This window comes from Ambystoma mexicanum, chromosome 4q, assembly GCF_040938575.1.
Source record: "Ambystoma mexicanum isolate Mex_15411 chromosome 4q, UKY_AmexF1_1, whole genome shotgun sequence".
Lineage (NCBI taxonomy): Eukaryota > Metazoa > Chordata > Amphibia > Caudata > Ambystomatidae > Ambystoma > Ambystoma mexicanum.
The window spans coordinates 811128394-811153000 of record NC_090928.1 but is presented as its reverse complement, the minus strand read 5'-3'; positions in this window follow the sequence as shown (position 1 = coordinate 811153000).

Sequence of the window (24607 nt, the reverse complement as noted above, 5' to 3'; positions counted from 1 at the left end):
CTATTTGAGATTGTTTTCATCACCAGGGTTTGTGTCACTCACCCCACAGCTACAAAATGATCAATGGGCTTGATCCTTAGTACCTGTCTAATTAGTACCTGTCTCATTGTACTCACTATTTTGTTCCCCCTGATGCTCCTCTGCACTGAGCCTTACAGTCTAATAACCATCCTTGCTTCTGCTCTTTCTTCCTGCTTGCCCTGCTCCACTGGAATGGAAGGCTCGTAGCAATCCAATCCCGCCAAACTGTGCATCTCTTCAAAGCTCAGCTTAAACTTCACTTACTCACTAAAGACAGATCTCCACCTGCACCCGTCCTCATCGACCCTATATGACCCTATACATGTCTAGAGTGATGCTTCAAAATGTAATGTTGTATAATTAAATAGCACTCTTCTTTCACATGAAGCTTGTTATCTTTGTAAGTCGCAGGTTTATATATGTATTTATATATATATATATATTTATTCAAGGAAATAAAAACTGTAGTTGCAGGAACGTTAAGGTGAGCCAGTAAGGCAACAAAACCCCTGAAATTCAGCTAAAGCCACCTTCACTTCACGCCCCATTCGCGCAACCTTTGACCACAATGATGACATTACAGATCATATCACTAATGGCAGGGGGGGCGTGGTCTGCACGCATGGTGTGAAGCCGTGAATCCGCCGTGCTCCTGCCCAAGATCCTGAAGCTGCCGACACTATGGCGGCAGAACCGAAGTAGCAGCTATAAATAATTAAGATGCACTTAGCAGAACCTTATTGCTCCACGCGGCTGAAATCCCGGTAAAATCGGAGCTGGCAAAGAGGATAACAGAGCGTTTGAAAAAGCTCCCCAATGGCACCCAAGATGGCGACTCCCGGCGCGGAGGTTGGCGGAGGACTGTGAGGGCCGGACTGGGCGGAAGCAGACTAGATTGGGAACGTTTGCCCTCCGGATCGAGACGCACGGCAGAACCGCGGAGTCCTAGGCTGAGACCACATGTCTAGAGGGGAGAGCGACCCCCGCCGGCAGACAACACCGAGGGAAGCCTGGAAGCCTGCTGAGGAGCTGGAGTGAAGACGAGACGGACTGAAGAAAAAACCTACCCCTTCTGCGCTGTGAGGCGAAGACGATCGAGGTGAGCAGAGTCAGTCGACTGGGGCGCCAGGATTGCTGATGGCTGAGGGGCGGAGACGGGCGCCGCATACCCGGCGGGCAGGAACACAAGCAGTCCCGAACGGCTTGACACAGCACATGGTTCCCTATCACATACAACTGGGCCCTTACCTCGCACCCGGAGGGCAGACAGCGGAACTGGGATTAGGATTACAGAGCTAAGGCCTGCAGCCCACCCTGTCCACCTGGGACTCTCCGACGGGGCCATGTAGCCTCCTAAGAATAGATCAAAGGCCGCCACGATGGACGCTTTCACAACTGCATTCCCGAGGCAGCAACTACTGCAGGAAGCAATCCCTGCGGCAGACCCACCACTCTCAGAGTTGGACCCCCGAGACGCTCAAATTTTGCAGGCAATTGCAGCGTTACGCACATCTATGGAAGGCATGATCGGAGAAATCAGGTCAGATATACAACTGATGAGACAAGATGCCCGCAACCTGACGGAAAGGGTAACTAGAACTGAAACGTCCCTGTAAGAAACCGGCGAAGACAGACGGGAGCTAAAGGCGAAAGTCCAAGAACTGGAACTGACAGCGGCAAGACTAGAATCCCACTCAGAGGACGCAGAAGGACGGGCCCACCACAGCAATGTCCATATCCTCGGGGTCCTGGAGGACATGGAAGACCCAAACCCCACCAAATTCATTGAAACGCTGCTGCTTCAAGAAATTGGAGCAGCCTCACTTACCCAGGGGTTCTCAGTGGAGCGGGCCCACAGATCCCTCCAGAAAAGACGGCCGCCGGGCTCATACCCACGCCCGATAATTGCAAAAATTCTGAATTTCTGTGACAGGGAAGTGATATTGCGGTTCTCAAGAGAGGGTAGGGTGATAAAGAGGAATGACTCCGTAATAGTTATATACCCAGACTACACCCCCACGGTGCAACGATCGCGGAATTCCTTCATACCTATAAAGGCCAGGTTACGGAAACTCAGCCTGAAATACATGTTGTTGTATCCGGAGAGACTTAAGATACTATACAAAGGGAAGGCAGTCTTCCTGGAAACGCCAGCTGCCGCTAATATGTGGCTTGAGCATAATAACCTGGCCGACGACACCGAAGAACCTGAGAAGGGGTCCAAATGACTAAGGAATGACTGAATCTACTCATGGAAGAAACCGCACCAACAAGCTGGAGATAAGGTCCGCGAAACACCACTTAACGCTGCAACAAGCTGATGTCTTGATTGGGCAGGAGCACGAAGGCCCAAGCGCGAGACCGTCAACGACCCACCCCGCCTAGAACAGTGCAGGCCAAATGCCTACACACCACCCATACCGAAAGGTCTGGAAAGGCCCCCGAGGCTCGGGAGCCCCTGAGAGTCGCGAGTTCAAAACGACGAAATAGAATCAAGTCCTACCTGCAGCGGAAGAAGGTGGACGTTGCTCTACTACAAGAGACTCATTGCTCTGCCGAGTTGGAGGCGAAGCTCAACGAACACTGGGGGGACAGGGTTTTGGGGCCTCCTATTCCAGATTCGCAAGAGGAGTCTACACCTGGATCAACCCCCACGTACCTTTTCAACTCACTAGAATGGATAAGGACCCTGAAGGCAGATATGTGGTACTTTGGGGGACACTTGAAGAAAGGGAAGTGTGTATAGTGAACTCATACTTCCCCAATAACAATATCCCACTACACCTGAAAGATCTGAGCTCCAAAATGCTACAGTACAGAAATGCCTTCTTTTTATGGGGAGGGGACTTTAACTGCGTCCATGATCCAATTCTAGACAGGTCCAGCCCCACAATGAAGGGCCCTTCAACGGCCACCACATCCCTGAAAACCACGACCAAGGAATTGGACCTGGCGGTCGTCTGGCGGGAGCTGCATCCAGGTGAGAGAGGTTACTCGTTTTACTCATCTCCACATGCCCTCCATACCCGGCTAGATTACCTCTTTGTGGGCAGGGAACACTTACCTCAGATGGGGAGTGCTCAATATCTGGGAAGAACTATTTCAGATCACTCGCCACTATTAATCGAATGGAATCTCACCGGCCCAAGACCACCTAGCCCCATGTGGAGGATGCCTGCGGAGGCCTTGGGCGACCAGGCATTTAAGGAAGAGCTATATGAGTCCATAGACAATTTCATAACTGAAAACACTGGGAGTGTAGAACACGTCAGCACGCTATGGGACGCCCTGAAGGTAGTGGTGTGGGGGGTAGTCATTGCTAAAGCGGGCGGTATTAGGAAACTTCTGCGCAGCGAGCTAGACAAGGGAGAATTGAAAATGACGGCATTGGAGGCAGCCCCGATAGACACCCCAAAGAGAGAAGAAGATCTTAGAACTTTGAGGGAGAACTGCACAGAGGGATGGAACAGGCTATCAAAATTCGATTTTATTACTAGAATCAATAGGGCACACGCCGAGGCAGACAAACCCGGCCGACTATTAGCCTGGCTTTGCAAAAAAGAACATGCCAGACATATAACCACTGTATTGAAAGACGAATTCAATGAAACTCACAACACTCAACAGGGTGTCAACAACACCTTTAAGAATTTCTACGAACAATTATATTCCCATGCGGACCAGATCCCCCGAGATCAAATACAGGACACCCTAGATGAGACATGCTTACCCAAATAAACCCCAACACAATCTGAGGCTTTGGATGGGGACATTACACCCGATGACATTACGGAAGCAATTAGATCCCTGGCGACGTGTAAGACCCCGGGCAGTGATGGGTTGCCTCCGGAGTTCTACAAGGCATTCAAACCCTCCTTGACGCCACTATTGCTTGAAGTCTTCCTAGAATCCTATGAATGTGGGTCCCTCCCCGTTAGCATGAGAGAAACTTTGGTGGTCCCCATACTTAAACCCGACAAACCCACAGATAGGTGTGACTCTTACAGGCCGATTGCGATGATAAATTATGATGTTAAAATACTTACGACAATCCTAGCCAACCGACTAGCCAGGGTAATTTGAGACTTAGTACATGAGGACCAAAACGGCTTTGTACCCGGTCGTAATACGACCATGAACCTGCGTAGGCTCCAGCATATAATAAGCCATACTGACACAAGCAAAGAATGCTATGCACTACTGTCCTTAGATGCTATTAAATCATTTGATTCAATATATTGGGAGTGGCTAGTGGCGGTACTGGAGCAGTTTGGTTTCGGTCAGGGGTTCATTAGATGGATTAAAATACTGTAGAATGGACCGAGGGCACAAGTAAAATCTGGGAGATATGTGTCAGAGTCGTGGGACATCCGCAGAGGTACCAGACAGGGGTGCCCACTCTCACCCATGCTGTATATACTGGGCCTGGAGCCCATCGCTCTCTTTTTTAGGCAGCAATTCTTTGATGCAGGCGTTTGGGTTGGAGGGGTAGACCACATCATCTCCTTATATGCTGATGACGTGCTGATATATGTCAATAATCCCCTTCTCAATGTACCAACAATGCTGGACATTTTATACAATTACGCCAAGGTCTCAGGCATAAAATTAGAAACCAGAACTAATGCACGATTATAATACTAGGCCGAAGATCCCAGCGCTACGTAAGTCCATGGGGTTCTGGTCTAAGCTGCCTTTATCCATGATGGGCAGGGCCTCCATAGTCAAAATGATTGTCCTCCCCAGGTTCCTGTATGTGTTCCAAAATGTGCACTTCTATATTACTAAACCTTTTTTCCGTTTGCTGGATACAATAATCCGGGACTTCCTATGGGGGAGGTGTAGGCACTGGGTGGCCTTGTCCACATTGGTCTTACCATACAAATCGGATGGGATCCAACTACCTAATTTAAGAAATATTACCTGGCCGCCCAGTTGGGCTTTGTATCAAAATGGTTAGCAGACGAGGTCACTTCAGAGACCCCTTTGTTGCAGTCCATGATCTCCCCGTTACGCTTAAAGGAATTGATCTGGGGCCCTCAGAACCTGATAAGCAACCCACCCTTCCTGGTGACCCTGGGTGGGAAAATATGGTACAGGACCTCAGTGATTATGAAACTAAAGCAAACATATTCCCCGGTAATGCCACTGCTGTCGGGGTTGAATAAGACTGATACCGATCTAAATAGTGTCAGGCTCTGGGAGGGAAAAGGAGTCTACAGGGGGGGGAGATCTGTATGAAGGGGGGACCTTTCGGGAGTTCTCTGAGTTACAGGCGGAGTATGATATTCCCTCCAGTCAATACCTATGGTACTGGAAGATTAGACTGTTTGCCCGAACGAATTGGGAAAATTGGCCAGAGAAACCAGACATGAACCCCTTTATAATGCTGCTTTATAGTTTGGGTGAGGGCGGAAGAGTGGTTTCCCAAATATATGGCCACCTAAGCGATGCACCTAACCCCCGAAGCGTGGAACTACGGACCACATGGGAAACTGATATAGGGTGGGAACTAACAGATAGCGAATGGGACAGGGCACTGTCATTCTCTGGAGAGGTCTCTAGAAATCACCGATTTCGACTGACCTAGATCAACGTGTTATACCGCACCTATCTGACCCCGAGTAGATTGGCCAAATTCAACCACAATGTGCCGCCAAACAGCACTTGGTGCGGAGCTGATAACGCTGACTTAATCCACATGCTATGGACCTGCCCCACGACCCAGACTTTCTGGTCCAAAATAAAACAAATGTGCGAGGAGGCGGGTCACACTAGGTACAAATGGACTCCACATGAGTGTCTCCTGGGCACCTATCCTAGGTTAGCTAAACTCAAACATTTGGCATGCATAATGGCGAAAAGGACTATGGCTATGTCATAGAAAAAACCCGCAGGTTTGATTTTCACAGTGTGGCCTAAAGAACTTGAGAAATGGGCAAACGCCGAAACAAAGGCTTGGGAAGAGAGCGTATCCAGGTCTATTGAAGACTCAAGTATGGCGCTGGTTGCATGGAAAGATACCATGACAAAACTGTTCCACTCCCCTGATGATAAACCTCCTTGAATAACCCGCAGGAAGCACACCCGACCACTGCGGAAAAAAAACGCCAGCTTCAATAGGTCCATCGTGAGACACAATGACCCCCCCTGGTCTGGTCCATGTCCCCTCCCCTTCCCACGACAAGGGCATCCGCCCTATCCGTCACCAGTGAAACCGGACTTGGATTGACATGGGAGACAGTTACTGTTCATTGCTCAAACTTAGGTGGCCCTGACCTACTACGCATTACTGTTTACTCTGCATTGTGTTAAACTAGGGTGCTTTTCTCCCCTCGCAGGATTCTCAAACTTAGGTGGCCCTGACCTACTACGCATTACTGTTTGCTCTGCATTGTGTTAAACTAGGGTGTTTTTCTCCCCTCGCAGGATTCTCAAACTTAGGTGGCCCTGACCTACTACGCATTACTGCATTGTGTTAAACTAGGGTGCTTTTCTCCCCTCGCAGGATTCTCAAACTTAGGTGGCCCTGACCTACTACGCATTACTGTTTGCTCTGTATTGTGTTAAACTAGTGCCCTCCACTCAATTCCTGTCTGCATACTCGTGTCGTCCGCCTCCCCTCCTACTCCCCTCCCCTCCTGCTCTCTATCTCACCTATCTACTCTAACTGCTTCTCTATTGACTATCCTGCTCTCCTCACTAAATCCGGTAGGAAAAAGTTTAAAAAGGACATCCTGGTCTCCAACCCAGGCCTCCCTATCGCTGACACCTACACGAGCGCCTGCTCCAAGGAAACTCTCACTGACATTCTCTTTTTCGTGCCTTCACCTGACCTATGGACCCTTCACATGGTCGCTGTGCTCTCTCCTTTCTCCTCCTCTCCCATTAATGGTGGCACCCGTTGGGATGTCCTCTTGGCCCCTTTCCACTCCTCTAAGGCCATCATTAATGTCTATGCTAACGGGACCGTCTTGGTCCAAGGCCCTCAGGCCAACCTTCACCTCTTTGATAGGCGCCTCCCACGCCTCATCAACTTCCACTCCGCTCCCGCTGTCCCCCTTCCTCTGTCCTCGGCTACCTTGCCTCTCCCCTCCCTCCCTGCCCCTTCTCTTGCTCCCTCTTCAACTCCTTCTCTAACACCTCCGCAGGGCATACCTCTGATCTGTACCCCTCCCCGGAAGTATTTCAAAGGTGGCAACCTTCTCCACATTGCCACTCTAAATGCTCGCTCTGCCATCAAGCACTCCTCTGATATCTGTCGCCTTCTTGAGGAACTGGACCTCGACGTCCTCGGTCTCACTGAGACATGGTTCACAGCCAGCTCTGCCACCAGCTTCGACACACTCCTACCTGACGGCTACAAGATCCTTTCCGTGCCCAGGCCTAACCGTTCAGGGGGTGGTGTTGCCCTTATCTTCCCTGAGTGGATTCCTGCCTCTGTCACTCCTACGCAGACCTACTCCTCTTTTGAATGCCTTGTCTGCCGACTCTCTCTCTCTCCTAGCCATTCCCTTACCGTGGCTACTATCTATCGACCACCTGGTCAAATTTCCTCCTTCCTCTCTGAATGGGCTGACCTCTCCTCCTCACTCCTGTCCTCAACCACCCAACTCCTCTTTCTCAGTGACTTCAACATCCACCTCGATGCCTCCTGTCCCCCCACTGGTCTCTTTCGCGAACTCTGCAACTCTCTCTCACTCTCTATTCTCCCGTCTGGGCCTACTCACTCTGCAGGGCACACTCTTGATGCTCTGATCTCTTCTGAACTTCCCCTCTCCCTCCCTCTCTCCACTCCTCTCTCCTGGAGCGATCACTTTCTCCTATCCTCCCACCTCTCCCTCCCTACCCCACAGGCAAAGCCACCCTCTTCACTGCCACCCACCTTCTCGGTCATCCGACCCATGAAGCGCGTGTCAGTTGAGGCTTTCGCTGCTACCTTCTCACCCCCTCCTCCCCCCTCGGCTGACTCCCACCCTGACACAGCCCTCTCCATGCTCTATTCCTCTATATCTGATACTCTCGATATCCTTGCCCCCGTCATGAGAATCCGCCTGAAGCCCAAAGCCAAATGTAACTCCTGGTATGACTTGGATCTCGTCACCCTAAAACGCAAGTGAAAGAGGAAATGGCGTGCTTCATGTTCATCCTCTGACAAACTGGCCTGTCGCCTGCTCCAAAGGCAATACCGGCTCTCCGTTCTCACCAAGAAGAGAGCCCTTATCCAAGCCCGCATCTCTGAGGCATCTAACAACTCGGCCGAACTCTTTAAAATCTGCAAGGAGCTGGCCAACCCTGCTGCAGTCTCTACCTCTCCTGTCCCCTCCCAGGCCCTCTGCACTGCACTGGCCTCGCACTTCATCTCAAAAACTCAGGACATCCTGTCCTCGCTCTCCTCCTCTCTCCCCCCTCCCTCTCTTCCCGGCTCTTCCTCTTGCTCTCTTGCAGCCGCCCCTCCGCCCTCCTTCTCTGCTTTTCCACCTTTTTCTGCTGATGAGGTTTCCAGACAAGTCCGATCTATGAAAGCCTCGTCTAAACAGGTTCACCCCTGTTCCTCCAAAACCATCAAGGACCACATCGACTCCCTGGCTCCTGCCCTGGCTGACTTTTGCAACCACTCATTCGCCTCTGGAGTCTTCCCATCCCCCCTCAAGCACTCCCTTGTGCACCCCCTCCTCAAGAAACCCTCTTCCGACCCCTCCTGCCCAGCCAATTATCTCCATTACTCCCTTCCTGGGTAAGCTCCTGGAGAAACTGGCCATCTCCCAGCTTAACCTCCATGCTGAATCTGTTGGTAATCTTCATGACCATCAATCCGGCTTCAGAGCGGCCAGAAGCACGGAAACTGCTCTCCTGAACATCCGTGAGGACCTGCTCCTGAACCTCGATTCCAACACTCCCTGTGTTCTCATTCTGCTCGATCTCTCCTCTGCCTTTGACACTGTCAACCATGCCATCCTGCTCAACTGTCTCCGTGATAACCTGGGTATCACTGGTCAGGCTCTGGCATGGCTGACTTCTTTTCTTTCCGGTCGACCCTCCCAGGTCCAAATGGGCTCCTTCCTCTCTGACATCTTTTTCTCCACCTGTGGTGTCCCCCAGGGTTCCAACCTCTCTCCCTGGCTTTTCAACCAGTATCTGGCACTCCTTGCCCACCGCATCGCCGCTCTCTGCCCCTGCTTCCAGTGCTATGCAGACGATACCCAGCTCATTTTCAGGCTACCCTCGGCCTCCTCCTCTCCTTCCCTCATCTCCGACTGTCTGTCTGCTATCCAGGAATGGTGTGCCGCCAATGACCTCTGCCTCAACGCCAGTAAGACTGAGATTCTACTCATCGGCACACCCACTCCCTCCTTCCCTGCAGCTCTCTGGCCGGCCTCCCTTGGCCCCCTTCCTGCCCCTACCTGCAAGGCTAAAAACCTCGGGGTCATCTTCGACTCCACACTCTCCTTCTCTCCTCATATATCTGACGTCTCTAAGAAGTCACACTACCAGCTGCACCTCCTCAGAGGTATTCTTCCCTTCCTCTCCTTCCCCCAGAAGCTCACTGTCTCCCGAGCCCTGGTTCTCTCAAGGCTGGAATACTGCAACAGCCTCTATCTTAATCTGCCTGCCTCCACTCTCCGCCCTCTGCAACTTATCCAGAACAGAACTGCAAGACTTGTCCTTGGCCTCAAGCCCAGGGACCGTATCTCTCCAGGACTGAAATCTCTTCACTGGCTCCCAGTGGCTGCGAGGATTAAGTTCAAAACCCTCTGCATTGTCCACAAGGCCTTCTGGGGCCTGGGACCTAAATACCTTCAACTCTCTCTTCCTAAATATCTTCCTTCACGAGCCCTTCGCTCATCCGTCTCCAACTCCCTCATGGTCAGCCGCTTCTCGAAGCAACGAGCTGGGGGTAGATCTCTCTCCGCAGCAGGGGCCTCCCTCTGGAACAGCCTTCCTGCCTCCCTGAAACTTGAGGAGAACCATCTCCGGTTCCGGAAGCACCTCAAAACCTTCCTCTTCGCTTCTGCCTTCTCTCTCCCTCTCCCCTGCTAAACCTGCTTAACTCCCCACTGAATTCAGCACTAAACCTGCATCTGGGCCACTCTCAGCAACCTCGGTCCAGGGCCCAGCCACTCTCCACTTGCACTGCCTCCCTGGGTCCCCCTGCACTGTGGGACTGTCACTGTATCCCTACAGCCCCCTTCCCAGCACTTGCTCTGCACTTACCTCGCACTTGCCACCAGCTGGCCCTTTTTATTTATTATTTATTATTTTTTACGCTACTTACCTTGTACTGCACTTTCCCCCCCACCTCCTCCCCCTGCACTTCCTCCTTTTCCCCTTACCTCTGCACTTGCGCGATCTGAATGACACCTGGCCTAGTAGGATCGTTTGTCTGTCTTCCCCTTGTTTCCCTCCCTCCCTGCCTCGTCGCGCCTTGAAACACTTGTGTATAGGCGCGTTACAAATACCATATCATATCATATCATATCATATCATATCATTGTTGTTTGAAATTATTGTTTGACATGTTGCTGTATAAGTATGCAGACTTGTTTATTGATACTGAAGTTGGCTCCAGAAAGAGGTGCAGTGTTTGCAAATATAACAAAATGCCGATAAACAAATTTTAAAATAAATCACTAATGGCATCACTGATTGCATGTTGTGTGAGAACACTCATAACATTACAAATGACATCACTGGTGACAACACTGTGTATAACTGATTACATTAATAATTACATCAATAATGGAATTAGACATAACATAATTTAAAAGTTAGCTCATGAAAACTTAATGGCCCTCATTACGAGTTTGGCGGTAACCATGCCGATATTGGTGGCATGGCTTCCGCCGAAATCACGTCGGGGTCTGGGTCCTTGGAATAAGGACTTACCGGGCCATTCCGAGTTCGGAAGGCCCGGTAATTCCTCCCTCCAAGGACCCGGACACGGTCCTTCCCCATTCCCATTTCAGCCCCCATAGGGCTGAATGGGAATGGGAGAGGGAGCAAACAACGGGCCATAACGAGATGGCCCATTGTTTGCTCCCTCTTCCCCTCGCGTGACCCGGTAAGCACGCCTGGTTTTCCCAGGCGTGCTTACCGTGTCCCGCCAGGGGAACTCGTAATGCGGCGGTACGGAGTGAACGGTGCCGGCACCTTTTACGGCGCCGTTCACTCCGTACTGCCAGGGTCGTAATGAGACCCAATATATTTAATAAAAATTGAGGCCATGGCCTTGGCCATGACAAAAGCTGGGGTCACTTGCCATCACCAAAGGCCAAAGCTAGTGGTCAGGTAGTGTTCAAAAATACCAATGTGCACAGTTAAAATCCATGCATAGTAGCCACCGCTAGTGACCATTAATATGTTAGACTATAAATTTGGCACAGCCGAAAGCCATGATGACTGGTTAGTATTGCTGAAGGTGTTGAAATATATTTGAACATGCACACTCACCATGGTTGTAATGTAATTAGTGATGTGATCTGTGATGTCATAATTGTGGTTATAGGCTGTGCAACCAATGGTGTGAAATTAAGGTGGCTTTTGCTGAAATTCAGGGGTTTTGTTGCCTATGGAACTATAGTTTTTTCCTTGTATTACAAATGTTTTGTTACAATGTATTGCTGTCCATAACATCCCTGCATCTAAAGGTCTTTCCTTGAATTCCAAGGGTTTTGTAATTTCATACATAATTGACATTAATAACAGACAATTGAGCACATGAAAATGATATATTATGTGAAGAAAGTAAAAGAAATTGTGCAACCAAAATCCCCCCAAATAAACCTGTTCTTAAAAAACGTTGTCTGCATATTTACTTAACCTTTTAAAGTGTTTGCTTTTATATGTACTGTTGATAAATAGAAAGTTATTAAAGTGTTAAAATAACAGTGTAGAAAGACTACGCTCAGAGGGCCTGATTGCAAGTCTGCCGGCCTGGAATTAAGGGTGCCGGTCCCCATTCCAGACCGGCAGACTACAACTGTGCCTGCCGGGGCATCTTCACCCAGAAGGGTCTGACCTACCAGGCTCATCGGCCCTAGTAGGAAAAGTGTTCATGGACGCACCAGCACCGTTAGCAACAGTGCCTGTGCTGCCATCTCCCCACTCCCATAGTGTCCTCTCGGACTCTCTGAGAATGGGGACTTATGATTTCCACCTGAGATCCCGGGCTTTCAAGACACGTAATGTCCCGGTGGCACCGGGATCTCAGGCAGTGAAAAAACAGTGTTACAGGGTTGGTGGCAACCTACCCATGGCACTGGCGGGTTACTGCCAACCTCATAATTAAGCCCAATATATCCTAAAATAATTCTTTAGAACAAAACTGCCCACATATATATGTAGATTTTTTTTTTGTTTAGACTATTTTATATATGCGGCACAGACATTGGGCCTCATCACGAGTTTGGCGGTAGCCCTTAAATGCGGCGGTAGCGCTGTTACAGCCACATTTAAGGGTCCGCCAAATCACGGCTTCGGCAGATTTTCCCCCAGCTCTGAGCTGGGGGTAATCCACCAAGAATTTGCTGATTTTCGCCATGTTTACCGCCCGTGGTAAAAGCGTGAAATTTCCCCATTGAGCCCAATGGGGAATTCCCGATTGGGCTCAATGGGTAATGGGCAATACCCGTTCTGCCAAACCCGTGATCCGGCGCTAACAGTGGCGGTGGGTTTTGCGGTAGGGCTAATAACGCCAGCGCTATTAGCGCCAGCGTTACCGCCCAACTCGTGATGAGGCCCACTGTATTGAACGGATTAACTAAAGGTATTTGATCCATATATTCAGTATGTGTTTTTATTGTCTATTTTTATAACTAAACAGTTTGTCCTAAATAGGACCGTTTTTGGGGGTAAGAAATAAAGACGCAGGAACTGGGAAGGGAAAAACACTAGGATTCATACATATAACAAAAGGTTAAAAAAAGAACATTTCATTTTTTTCCATATTTTATTTTCTGTGCATTTCTTTCTCTTTTATTTTCTTAAGAATGGGGTAGAAACAATTGACACTCAAAAATATACCTAGTGTTGGAAATTGACCATATGTTCTAAAAGAGCCTTGCCACAAGCTGTACCAGGTTTTGCACATCAAGACAAAATTGTAAATTTTTTTAAAACATGTTTTATTGCCATTTAATACATAACTGGCACCAGTGTGTCAACAATCACATTTCCCCATCACCCCTTCCATCAATGCCATTCAACATTTCCCAAGGTATAATATCCCAAGGTATAGTTTTCTTGCAGCATCATGTATTATGTTTATATCTCATAGTGCCTTGCTTGACAATTCTTTCTGGGCATCCCACATTGGTTAAGCGTCTTAAGAGGTCTATATGCCTAATACATCATTACATTGTTATGTCCATTTCCTGTAGTTTAAGCTACGCTGTGGCAGTTCCTGCCTCTTCCTCACCAGTTTGTTGAATCAGGAATTGCATGTAGGGATACCACATGTCTTTATCACTGTATTGGTTGCGTGAGAAGGAGCCCCATCCACTCTCCATGTCATTGCAGTATAAAATATCCACCCTCCATTGAGCTATCTTTGGGCTTTGTTTCCCTCTCCACAGCATCGCCACCCGTTGCTTAACCAGTATCAAGAGCAATCCCACCAATTTTCATGCATGTTTGGGGATCAGTTTTGTGAAGTCTATCAGAGCCGTCAGTGGGTCTGGTGCCACCTCCTGCCCCAAGACCCCACTGATTGTCTTGAATACCTGCTCCCAAAATTGCTATGTAACAGAACATCCCAAGGCCACATGTTACATCTCAAACAACTGCCAGAGGTTTCTGGGAAGTATCCTTTTAGTTGAGCCGGTGTGAAGTAGAAATGATGCAGATATCTGAAATGGATTAATTTAAACCTTGCATTAATGGTGCCCTTTCTCGTCATATCGCAGCAGTACCTCCAGGTCTCCTCCAAAATCTCTCACCCCAGGGCCTGTTCCCATTTCCTCCGGGGGGTGGTTTTCACTTCTTCCCCTGCATTAAGACTTGTGGCATACAACCCTGATGTTACTATTGCCTAGATCCCCCTGAAGCAGTCTATCTAATGTGCACACAGTCTGCGGCTACCTGGGGACAGTTGAGAACAGTTGCTGCATGGCCACCCTCAGCCTATAGTATTAAAGATCATTTTAATCACTGATATCCTGCCTTACAAGTTGAGAGGGAAGGTCTTCCATTTGGACAGGGCTCCCTTCGCCTGCTCCAGGACTCTTAGACAGTTGCTGCTGTATACAACCTTAGTGTCCCTGGCTTTATTAATCCCTAGTTAGCGGTTCTGCCACTAGAACCCCCACCCGTCTGAATACTGCACCACCTTAGCTGTCAATGGAAAGAGGACCGATTTAGTGGCATTCACTTTCAGTCCTGAGAGATCCCCAAATAGTTGAACATCATGTATGATTGGATCCAGGTTAGTAGAGAGGTCCCTGATGAACAACACAATATCATCAGCATACATTGAGATCACCTCCTTATGAGTGTACAGTTGGATTCCACGGTGTAGGTGTAATTCTCTAATTCTTTCCACTAGCGGTTCTATTGCCAGGGCAAACAGCAAAAGGGGGGAGGGGGCACCCCTGTTGTGCCCCCCTCCCCAGCGCTATAGTCGGAGATAATTGACAACTCATTTTATCTTGTCTGTCGGGCTTCAATAGAGGAGTGACACCAAAGTTATGAACTGCTTCCCATACCCCATATGGCACAGCACAGAGAACAGGAACGGCTATTCAACCAAATCAAATGCCTTAGTGGTGTCTAGCAGTGCTGCACCACTGAGTCCTCCTGCTGTACAGCTGTAATTAACCCAAACATCCTTCTCAACCCATATGAGGTAGAGCGCCCCGGTAAAAAACCCAACTGGTCTGCTCTCACCATTGTTTGCATCAAGGGCGACAGACGGGATGCCATGATTTTCACTAAAACTTTGTTGTCAAGGTTGATAAGTGATATTGGGTGATAGCAGGTGCAGTCATTAAAGGGCTAGTCCGGTTAAAATATCACCACTACCATTGCCTCCTGTAGGAGTGTTTAGCGTGTTTTGGGAGCACAGAGTACAGCACCACTCCACATGATCAATGTATAGCATGTTTTTTTTTTTAAGTGCAGCGTCACTGCATGGGTTTGGTGCATTGATATGATGCAGTTGTTTCAAGCTATGTGTTGCCAGTATAACATGGACATATAAGTAAGGGCAGGTTATTCAGTCAAAAACGATTTTTACATATAACATGCAAATACATTTTTCACAGTTAAAAGCACACATCTGTACCTTCAAAATGCACACCATTTCTCACCTGAAATGCCTATGTTGCAAGAGACACATTTGGTAATTAACAAACTAATATCACTAACAAGACTAATAATTATACATCATTAATAAAAGAATGTGTCTTCACTGCAAAAAGAGGCAGACTCTGAAAATCAGTTTTAAACACACATTCAAGTTTTTTTTTTTTTTCTTTGCCTTCCTGTGCTCTGTCCACAGTAACTGCAGGAAGCAAAGACTTCGAATAAGCAGGAAATCAGCTTGTTACAGTTGCAACTGTACAAGAAGAACCATTGTTAAAAGTAGGAGGAGAGAACATGATTGATTCTGATTGGAGCACGTCACATCAAGCATCATGTTGGAGGCTGTGACTAGTGCTTTGCTGCAGAATCTGGGGGAAGAAAGGCAGAGACATCTTGACACAGCTCGAAGAAGGACGGGGTTGACAGCTGGGGAGGCCTGATTCCTGAAGCAGATTCAACTTCGTTGCACAGACTGGCTTTTCCAGTCAACAAGTCCCAGTTTGAGTGACAGCAGATGCTTGTCCTTGCTGGGTGAACCCCTCCAGAAGGCGAACAGCCAAAGAAGTTACATGCTGAATAAGCCTGGTAATTATCTCGCTGAGGTGTGGGGGCTGAGTGTGTACAAGAATATTCAGTCAGTGTAGGAAAGGAGATTCCTGTGCTTTACTCACGTGTTTAATGTTGCAAATTGAGTTCTTGTCTCCGCCACTCCCTTTTCAATGTATCACAGATAATGCTGTTACTGTGCTATTTCATTTATTTCTGTAAAGAGTGAGATCGTGTTTAAATGCAACTTTTATAATACACAAAAATATTTGAAAGCAGACGGGTGGTGTGTTTTATATTTACCAATACAGTGCTGATGATGTGGGGAGATGTTTAGACAGTGCAATTGTCATTTTCAAGGTAGCTAAACATAAGATTTGGCTGCAGCCGTGTGCACAATGTAATTCAGTATGAGCAATTATAACTAACTGTGTGTGTTGTAGTCTGCCGGAGGTCTATGAGTCGGCAAAAAGGGAGGCCCGGGGCATAGTTCACTACCGTATATAAGATAGTGAAAATACCACATGATAGCTCGCTGCCGTAGATAAGACAGAGAGAAATTGCCCATGGTGGCACACTAAAAATGAAAATGTGGTGTTCCTGAAATGCAAGCCTGAGGTCTCTCTAGTGATTACACGAAAAATCTAAACAAAAATAAGGGGTTCTGAATATTGGGGCCACAAAAAAAACAAGGGAATTATGCTCACCAAAATACCACCAACCACGCATACCAACCACGCATACCAACCATGCATGTCTGTGTGCTGAAATAATGCATGCCCACTGTATTATTGTTGTACATGGCCCAATCTTAATACAAGGAGTGATTGTTGCTAAATTATTTTTCGGCGGTAAGAAAATACCGCCAGGCCCCAAATCTCCACAAAAATACCCAACACTCCCTCAGGGATTCCGGCAGCTGCCCCCCCTCCAGGCTCTGCTGGTACATCAACAGCAAGTGGGGTGGAGAGTCTTTCAGCATAATGTTAATAGAATTCTGACGTGAACCCATCAGGTCCAAGAGATTTCCCAGATGGAAGGGATTAAATAGTACCTTTTCTAATGTTAGTTGGCTGCCTAACTATTCCCTCTGTTCATCCGTGCACCAATGCAGAGCAACCTGATCTAAGTATGCATCTATTTTAGGCTGGGAAGCCTGGGTTAGGGAAGAGTATAATCAGTCATAGAACTCTCGAAATTGCTGGACAATCTCTTTCTTCTCAAAATTAGCCACCCCTTAGTCATCCACTATCGCTGGGATTCTGCCCCGGAGATATCTAATTTGGTTGCCCTAGACAATGTCCTACCTGGGGTCTGTACCATGTATTCATGTTATGGGTTCATGTATTGTTCTCTCCTTCGCAGCTAGTTACCATCTGATTTGCTTTAGGATTCCAGCTTCCCTGGATATGCACTCCCCATTGATCACACACTTGAAACTTTCCCATAGTGTCCTCACTGACCTCACCAAGCCCACATTAATTTTGCAGAAGGTGTCGTTGGCCTCTGTTAAGCCCTCCCGAAACACTGTGTCTGTGAGACCTTCACTTTTAAATCTCCAGGGAAGCATCTTCCTCATGTGGCTCGATAATTGGACACTCACTGACTCCCCTGGATGGTACCCTGCACCACAAGGGTCCTCCCTTCAGTTGTCTGCCAAAACCCCACGGAAATGTGTATGAGGGTGCAAGCCCCCCTTTCATATGATGAATATGAAGAGAAATTTCTGTGGCAACCCCAGCTCCTTCTGAATGTGGACTCTACCTTCAGTGTTTGGTGTTGTAAAAAGGCAATCCTCACCTGATGGCACTGCATATATAGTAAAACCATCCGGCACTTAAATGGGCAATTTAACCCCTTCACATTTAAAGTGATGAACTTAACTGGTGCCATTGGACACTGCTAAAGCACATACATTCCCAGGGGATTGAAACTTCAGGTGATCTATCATTACAATGCCCCCTTGGTTACACTGCATGAGTGCCGTGCATTCTGCATAAAATGCAGTGCTCATACCCCTACCCCATTCCCCACCCCCACCGACAACCCCAATTCACCAGTATCCTGTGTCCCCCTTCCAATCCCATACCAACAACCCCAACGTGTCAGTTACTTTGGCCCCCTGCTGAACACCCCAACACATCAGCTATCTCCTTTCCCCTACCCATGCTCAACACTTGAGCTTCGCATGAGGGATAGCATGGAACCCAGCCACCCACCTCACCTTCATAATCTTGCGGTTGCAACCCAACACATTCATATGAAAACCCATTTGGTCTCAGGTGCCATGCATTATTAAAGGATATGTGTCACCAGGCGTCTTTTCACCCATTGTTCCCTGGTTACCGAGGGTTTTTTTCTCGGTTGCATTTCCAAGAAGGCATTAGCCTCCTCCGGAGTATGAAAGAAGATTCATCGGCCCTCATGTTCTAATCACATTTTGGCTGGGAACAACATGGTGAAATTAATGCCCCTGTCCCTTAGTTGTTACTTGACTTCTGTGTATGTCCTCCTGGTGGCCTGTACCTTGTCCGAGAAATCTGGGAAGTGTTCAATTGTATCTCCTTTGTAAGTCACTGTCCCTTTCTCTCGTGCTTTGAGGAGCCATGTCCTTGTTCTGGTAGTTCAACATACAGGCTACAAACTGGTGTGGTGAGGCCCCAGGGAGAGGTTGCCTTCCTCTCGGTACCTGGGGTGCCCTTTCTACAATGCATACAGCTGAGAACTCCTACGATCCCAGAGCTTCCCACAGCATCTTCTCCACCAGGGGCTCCATGTTCCTCTGCTCCACCGATTCAGGGACCCCGACTATTCTCCAACCCTTGTGACTACAATTCACAGGCTCCAGTCATAAGCAATCCTCCCTTTGTTTTAATTGGCTGAGTTGCTGTGTGACGTCTCACGAGTGCCTCCCAAATTTTCCCCAGGGCCTGTCATTCCAGTTGCTCATTGAAAGGGAGCCAAGGTCAGCCCATGGGATGCCACGTTCCAGTTTGAGTGCTAGAGGCAGCTCCTGCCGCCCCACAAGTCTGGTGGTTCGGTCCACACCAATATTCTCATTCAAATAACGGCCATACAGCTGGACTGGGCCAGGGCACCACCTCACCTGCCTGTTTACCGCAGCCATGTTCGATGAGCAGTGTTGGGCACGGTTCCACGCCACCGGCACCTTGGGTCGCCTTACTGATCCGGTCCTGTGCGGCTCCAAGTTTATTGATGGATAAGGACCACCGCCCCACCGCGCACTGGACCGCCTCTTCCTTCCGTGAAATCACCAAGTGTCACTGGATGATGCTCGGCAGGCAACCCTCCATTCAAATGCCATTGTCAGCTGTGTCACGGGGTCTACAGCACCTCCAGTGCCAGGAGATTTGATTTGCCTGCTGGGTTCTACATGCCGGACATCAAGACTGCTCCGGTCGTTCCCTCCAGAGATTGTTTTGGTTGTTCCCCCCTCCAGATACATATGACTCCAAGCGTGCCAAATAGAGGAGGGCTACAGCCTTCGGTGTGGGTTTTGACCGGATCCCTCAAGATGTATGGGGTCCGAATCCACAGTGCTCGGCATGCAATGCTGTGGGGGTTCCACACCTGTGGTACACCAAGTCACTGCCTTCTCCCTCCTGTTGCCGGCGGCACGGCTCCTGCGGACCATGTCGGGCGAGCTCTAACCGCTGTAGGTCACCAATGACACCACACCGGCCCGACACCTTGTGGGCACCATTAGATGTCCTCCCAGCTGGTAGGTGTTACCACCAGCTGATCCGTGGAGCTTCCAGCACCCCTTGCATCCAGTGCTTGTGGAGCCTGCTTTCCCCGCCGGCTTTGCGGGCTGGATGCAGGGGGCCATTCAGGCACCACTCCTCGGGTATGGGTCCTGGTCATATCTTCAGTGCCGCTCTCATTTCCATCTGTGCGAGGCACCAGCTGTGCCGGAGGGCAGTTGGTAGGCTAGGTTATGTGTTTGCACCAGCGGCATGCGTCCCCCACCGGGGTCATTGGTCCTGGCTCTTCTCTGACCTTTGCGTGCATTTCACTTGTGGCTCACCCAGACCAATGGGCATACCACACTTCATTGTCAGAGGCCTTCAGTTCTCTTGTGCCGGTTAGGTACACCAGAGATTAGGTAAGGGATCCTCTGTTAGATGGGCTGCTTTCGGGTTAAGATCCCGTCGCGGCTGCTTGCCTTCGATCAGGGCCTGATGTTCCCCGGCTTATCACTTCCTGGGCTGGCTCCTCCTCTCCCGGCTCTGGGCTGTTGCAGTTCGGGCTTACAAAGCTTCACCGCTTTCTCAGCACGTCAGGCACCACCATATTTCAAACTTTGCACTGGAGAGTATGTGGGTTACCTAATGCTCTGAACCGTTTCTAAGGTATCAGCATAGTCAGGAAACCTCCAGGTATTTGCCGATCTCACAAGGTGTTTAGGAGATCACAGCTCAAGGCCATCTTGGCTGGGCTCGCTAGCACCCCCTCATCTCATTAAAATTAGAAAGATCGTGTGCAGGCAGGATGGAATGAGGTTGGGTGTTAGTTGGTGGAAAATAGCTGGTAATAGAATTGGAAGTCTGTGGCACAGATAACAAAACTGCTGTGCTTGTCCTGATCCTTTTGCTTTCACCTTATGCTTCACATACATCTTCCTGTACGATTCATCAACTTCATCCCAATGAACACGAACAAGACGTTGAATTAATGTTGATGCCCACTCCGCAAAAGCTTATGTAGAAATTACACATGACTTCCTCAATCTCCTTTTTGCTATGTTGGTCCTTTATGTGGAAATATTGCCAGCTGTCTTCTACATTTTTATGAGCACATTGCTTCTTCCATGGTGGTAAAGCTGAAGCCACCCACACCACCTCATCATCATTACTGGTCATAGTCATTTTGAAATGCAGCACCGTGGAGGAAAAATAATAACTGTAAAAATACACAACACAAAAAGGACTCTGCCACTTAATATCAAAAAACATTTAAAAACATATATGACAACCTAAAACACTAAAAGCAAGCACAAGACAAAGAACGAAGTTATAAAAAGAGGAAAGTTAAAAAAGAATGGATACATCACAGTATTGGTTTTAGAATTTCCTGAAGGCTCACAATGAAGTTGACTCCTCTTGGGGGAGGGGTATGACTGTGGTTATGCAATATAGCTACTGGAATTTGTTTTCAGTACGCGCATGGTTATGCCCAAGAGCAATGACGTATTTGCACCTACATTATTGACCAATCACATCGGCCAATGAGGAGTCATGCCTTAAAGTGTTAGGAGCTGCATCAATGGAAGGCTCAATCACCTTGAAAGTTATGTTGACGCAGCTTTGTAGTTTTGCACCTGTTTTTAATAACCAGTCCAATTATGGGCTGCAGTGCCCTTCTAGTCATTTCAACGAACATGCCACACTGCACCTGAGAAAAGACCCAATAGGACGTTGAGCTCCTTCAATGCGGCTATGAATCCTTGCTCCTGATGCGCCAGTCAATCATTTAACATGATGCTCTTCGCCTAGACATGATTCCTATCCACGTCACCAACAAACGGTCCCATCACATGTTGCGATGTGTTGATACAGTTATGCCGACGCTGTATGAGGACATCTGCACATCCAAAAGTGTCCAATTAGGGCGCGCTTCAGTGTGGAGCCACAAATAATCACCACCCCTGCAGAAAAATACATTTATTTTGACCCTTGCTATCAATGCTTGTTAGCAAAAGCTTATCCAAGTAACTGTAAGAACCTTTGGCACTTTAACACTTTAATTATTTTTCCATTTCACCCACTTTTCACCTAATCCTCTTTTCCCTTGTCTGGTGATTTGTTCAGTTTGTCTATTTTTTTACTTACTTTTTTTCTTCCTTGTTTAAAAAACCGTTTCATTTTTTGAGGCATTGTCTTTTTACTTTTCTCATTTTTGTTGTTTTACATTTTCCTCCCCAATTGTCCAACCGTGATAGCAGCAGCAGCAATGATGTCACCACCCAGGTAGAAAGCAATTGGAATGAAGACCAACGCAGACAGTTGGCGATACTTCAAAGTGAAAGAACACTGTTCTAAAAAGAGGCAACAAAAGAGGCAAAAGATGGGCTGCACACTCTGCAAGAAAGCACAGACGTGGCCCATCTAATGTTCCGTCACAAATACTGGGAACATCAATCATGATAAATTATCTGGTGCAAATCCACTGGGATTATGTGGATGATGGTATTGGAAATAGCACAAGCATCACAAAATAAAAATGCATGAGGCTCATGCATTACGTGCATGGAAATCAGCACCACCTCCAGCACCTGCATCCACCAGTGGGACATCAGCAACACTGAATGAAGCCTCAACTTCTGCAGCAGTGTCAACTGCACTTGCTGCAATTTCTCCAGCGCCCAATCTCTCAGTGATGATAATCCAATATGAGCAATGCCACGAATGGTTAACTGCGGGAGGTGTCACAACTAAAGATTGGGAGAAGATCATTTCTCAACACCAGATTAACTGTTGTCCTTATTTTTTTTTTATGGGCATTTCCCAATTTAAAAAGAAATTTAAAACAAAAAAATACCCAGAAAAATATATGTTCCTTTTTATTTCAATTCCCTTTGTTATATGTTTCATCCTTATGTGATTTCCTCCCCTGTTCCACCCCCTCGTTCCTTCCCACAAAACAGCCTTTTTTAGGGTTACCATTTAAGTTACAAAAATAGATGAAATTGAACAAAGACTGCACAAATATATATACATTTCACTATCTATTGTCTTTTATTTTATAAAGTTTGAGTGTTTAAAATCCCCCAAAATGTTTGCTTGTAACTGCAGTTACAATGTTAACAGGGGGAACATGTAGCCATGGATAGAACCAGCCCAGTTGTTACTCACCTTAGCCTCGCCTACATAAACATGTGTCTCATTGGCTGATGCTGTAGCCGGGCTAGAAATAAAAATATAAAAAATATAAAAATCTGTGTGTATACATATTTGTATTATACACCTATGTATTATATTTATCACATTTCGTAACTAATACTTTACATGTGTCATCTTTTTTTAATATTAGTAACTCAGAAACAGAATTAAATGTATTTCATAATAAAATAAAAACAAGAATATATTTTTTTCATAATGGTACTACGTGCCAACTGAATGTATTCCTAGTACACCAGCAATAAAATGTTCAATTCAAAAGCATTTTATTTGGATCAAAAAGTCCATAAACCAGTACTCACATAAAAAAACACAGTGCATTAAAATACAGTTTGCATAATTCGTCTTAGAGTAAACAAAGTTAAAAGTACACAGTCCATGCTAATGACATACAATCTGCAAAAAACCAATAGAGCGAACAGTGGTATAAAATCTTACATCTGGTTGGAAGGGAGCGGTTTATGGACTTTGCATCACATTTTGTACATTGAATGCATGTCCATCTAATTTTCTTTGTTCTTCTTTTTTGGGGGGGTACCCCATCCCTCTGATGTCAACCCTTTAAAACCCACTACAAAAAAAATGAACCCTTTACCCCCCAAAAACATTCATTTGATGCATATTTCTTCGATGCAAATGCATTCAATGGAACAGTATTAGATGCAAAGTCCATATACCGAAGGGAACACATTAGCCATTGAGATAAAGCAACTTGTAATGGGACATCCACAATGTGCTTCTGTCTGTTTCATGCCTTCGTCAAATAGTCTGACAGGCCCCATGCAACGATGAGTTGTTCAGCACATAGCGGAAACAAAGTGCCGGGCACCACTGAGTAAAATTTGCTTTTCTCAAGAGTGGGGTAATAGTCTGTTTCCTAATATCATGGTAACATGGACAAAACAAAACAAAGTGTAAGACATCTTCTGTCATTCCCCCACAACACGGGCAGGCCCAATTCTGCACCTACACCTGCCATTGTTTCATAATGTCCACAACATCAATAAATTAAAGCATGCCCTAGTGAGTGCCCATCAATCTGCCTGTTTGGAGCTGTGGGTCAGATATGGCTGAATGGTATCCCATTTTGCAATGGACAAGTGTTGCCTATTAAACACAAGAGCTAGGCCAATGGATGTGGTAAGCAGACAAAATTCCTTCTTATACGCATTCCTCGGTACTGTTGTTAAAATTTGGGCTGGACATTGTAGCAACGGCACATTCATCTGAGTGACAGAAACAAGAATATGTTTCAGCCATGGTATTCTTTTTTTTCCCATGGGAGCCCCGCAACATATATCTATTGTTTTGTGTCAAGGTGGCTCTTGAATTTGACCAAATCCCCAGCCAGTGCAGGCACAGTGCTTCAGACTAGGGATGTAACGGTATAACGGTATACGGTTAAAGATACCGTGAACCACTTAATTGAACAATAATAACCGTCACATTGTTTATACCGTTATACCGTTCACACCGTTAAGTGTGCTTTTCAATCTGATTTGGAAAGGCTGCAGTAAGCAAGTGCTGTGCAGTATTGGTCTTGCACTGTTGGATGTGCCGTCTGCCAAGTAGTTTCAGTTGGAGCAGTGTTTAATGCCATTCCATAAGCCACACGTGCCTGACACAAAATCAATATGTTAGCAATAGGAAGAATAGATACAGTGCTATGAAGGAAAAGGGTTTACTTTGGGGTGGCGGCTTTGGGGTTTATATATTTATAATGGATAATGTTCTCTAAACATATGGCAATGGGGGATTTCCCTGGTTCTATCATTGAATTTACATATAATAAGTCACACTGCGAAATTCACTCAACTGTC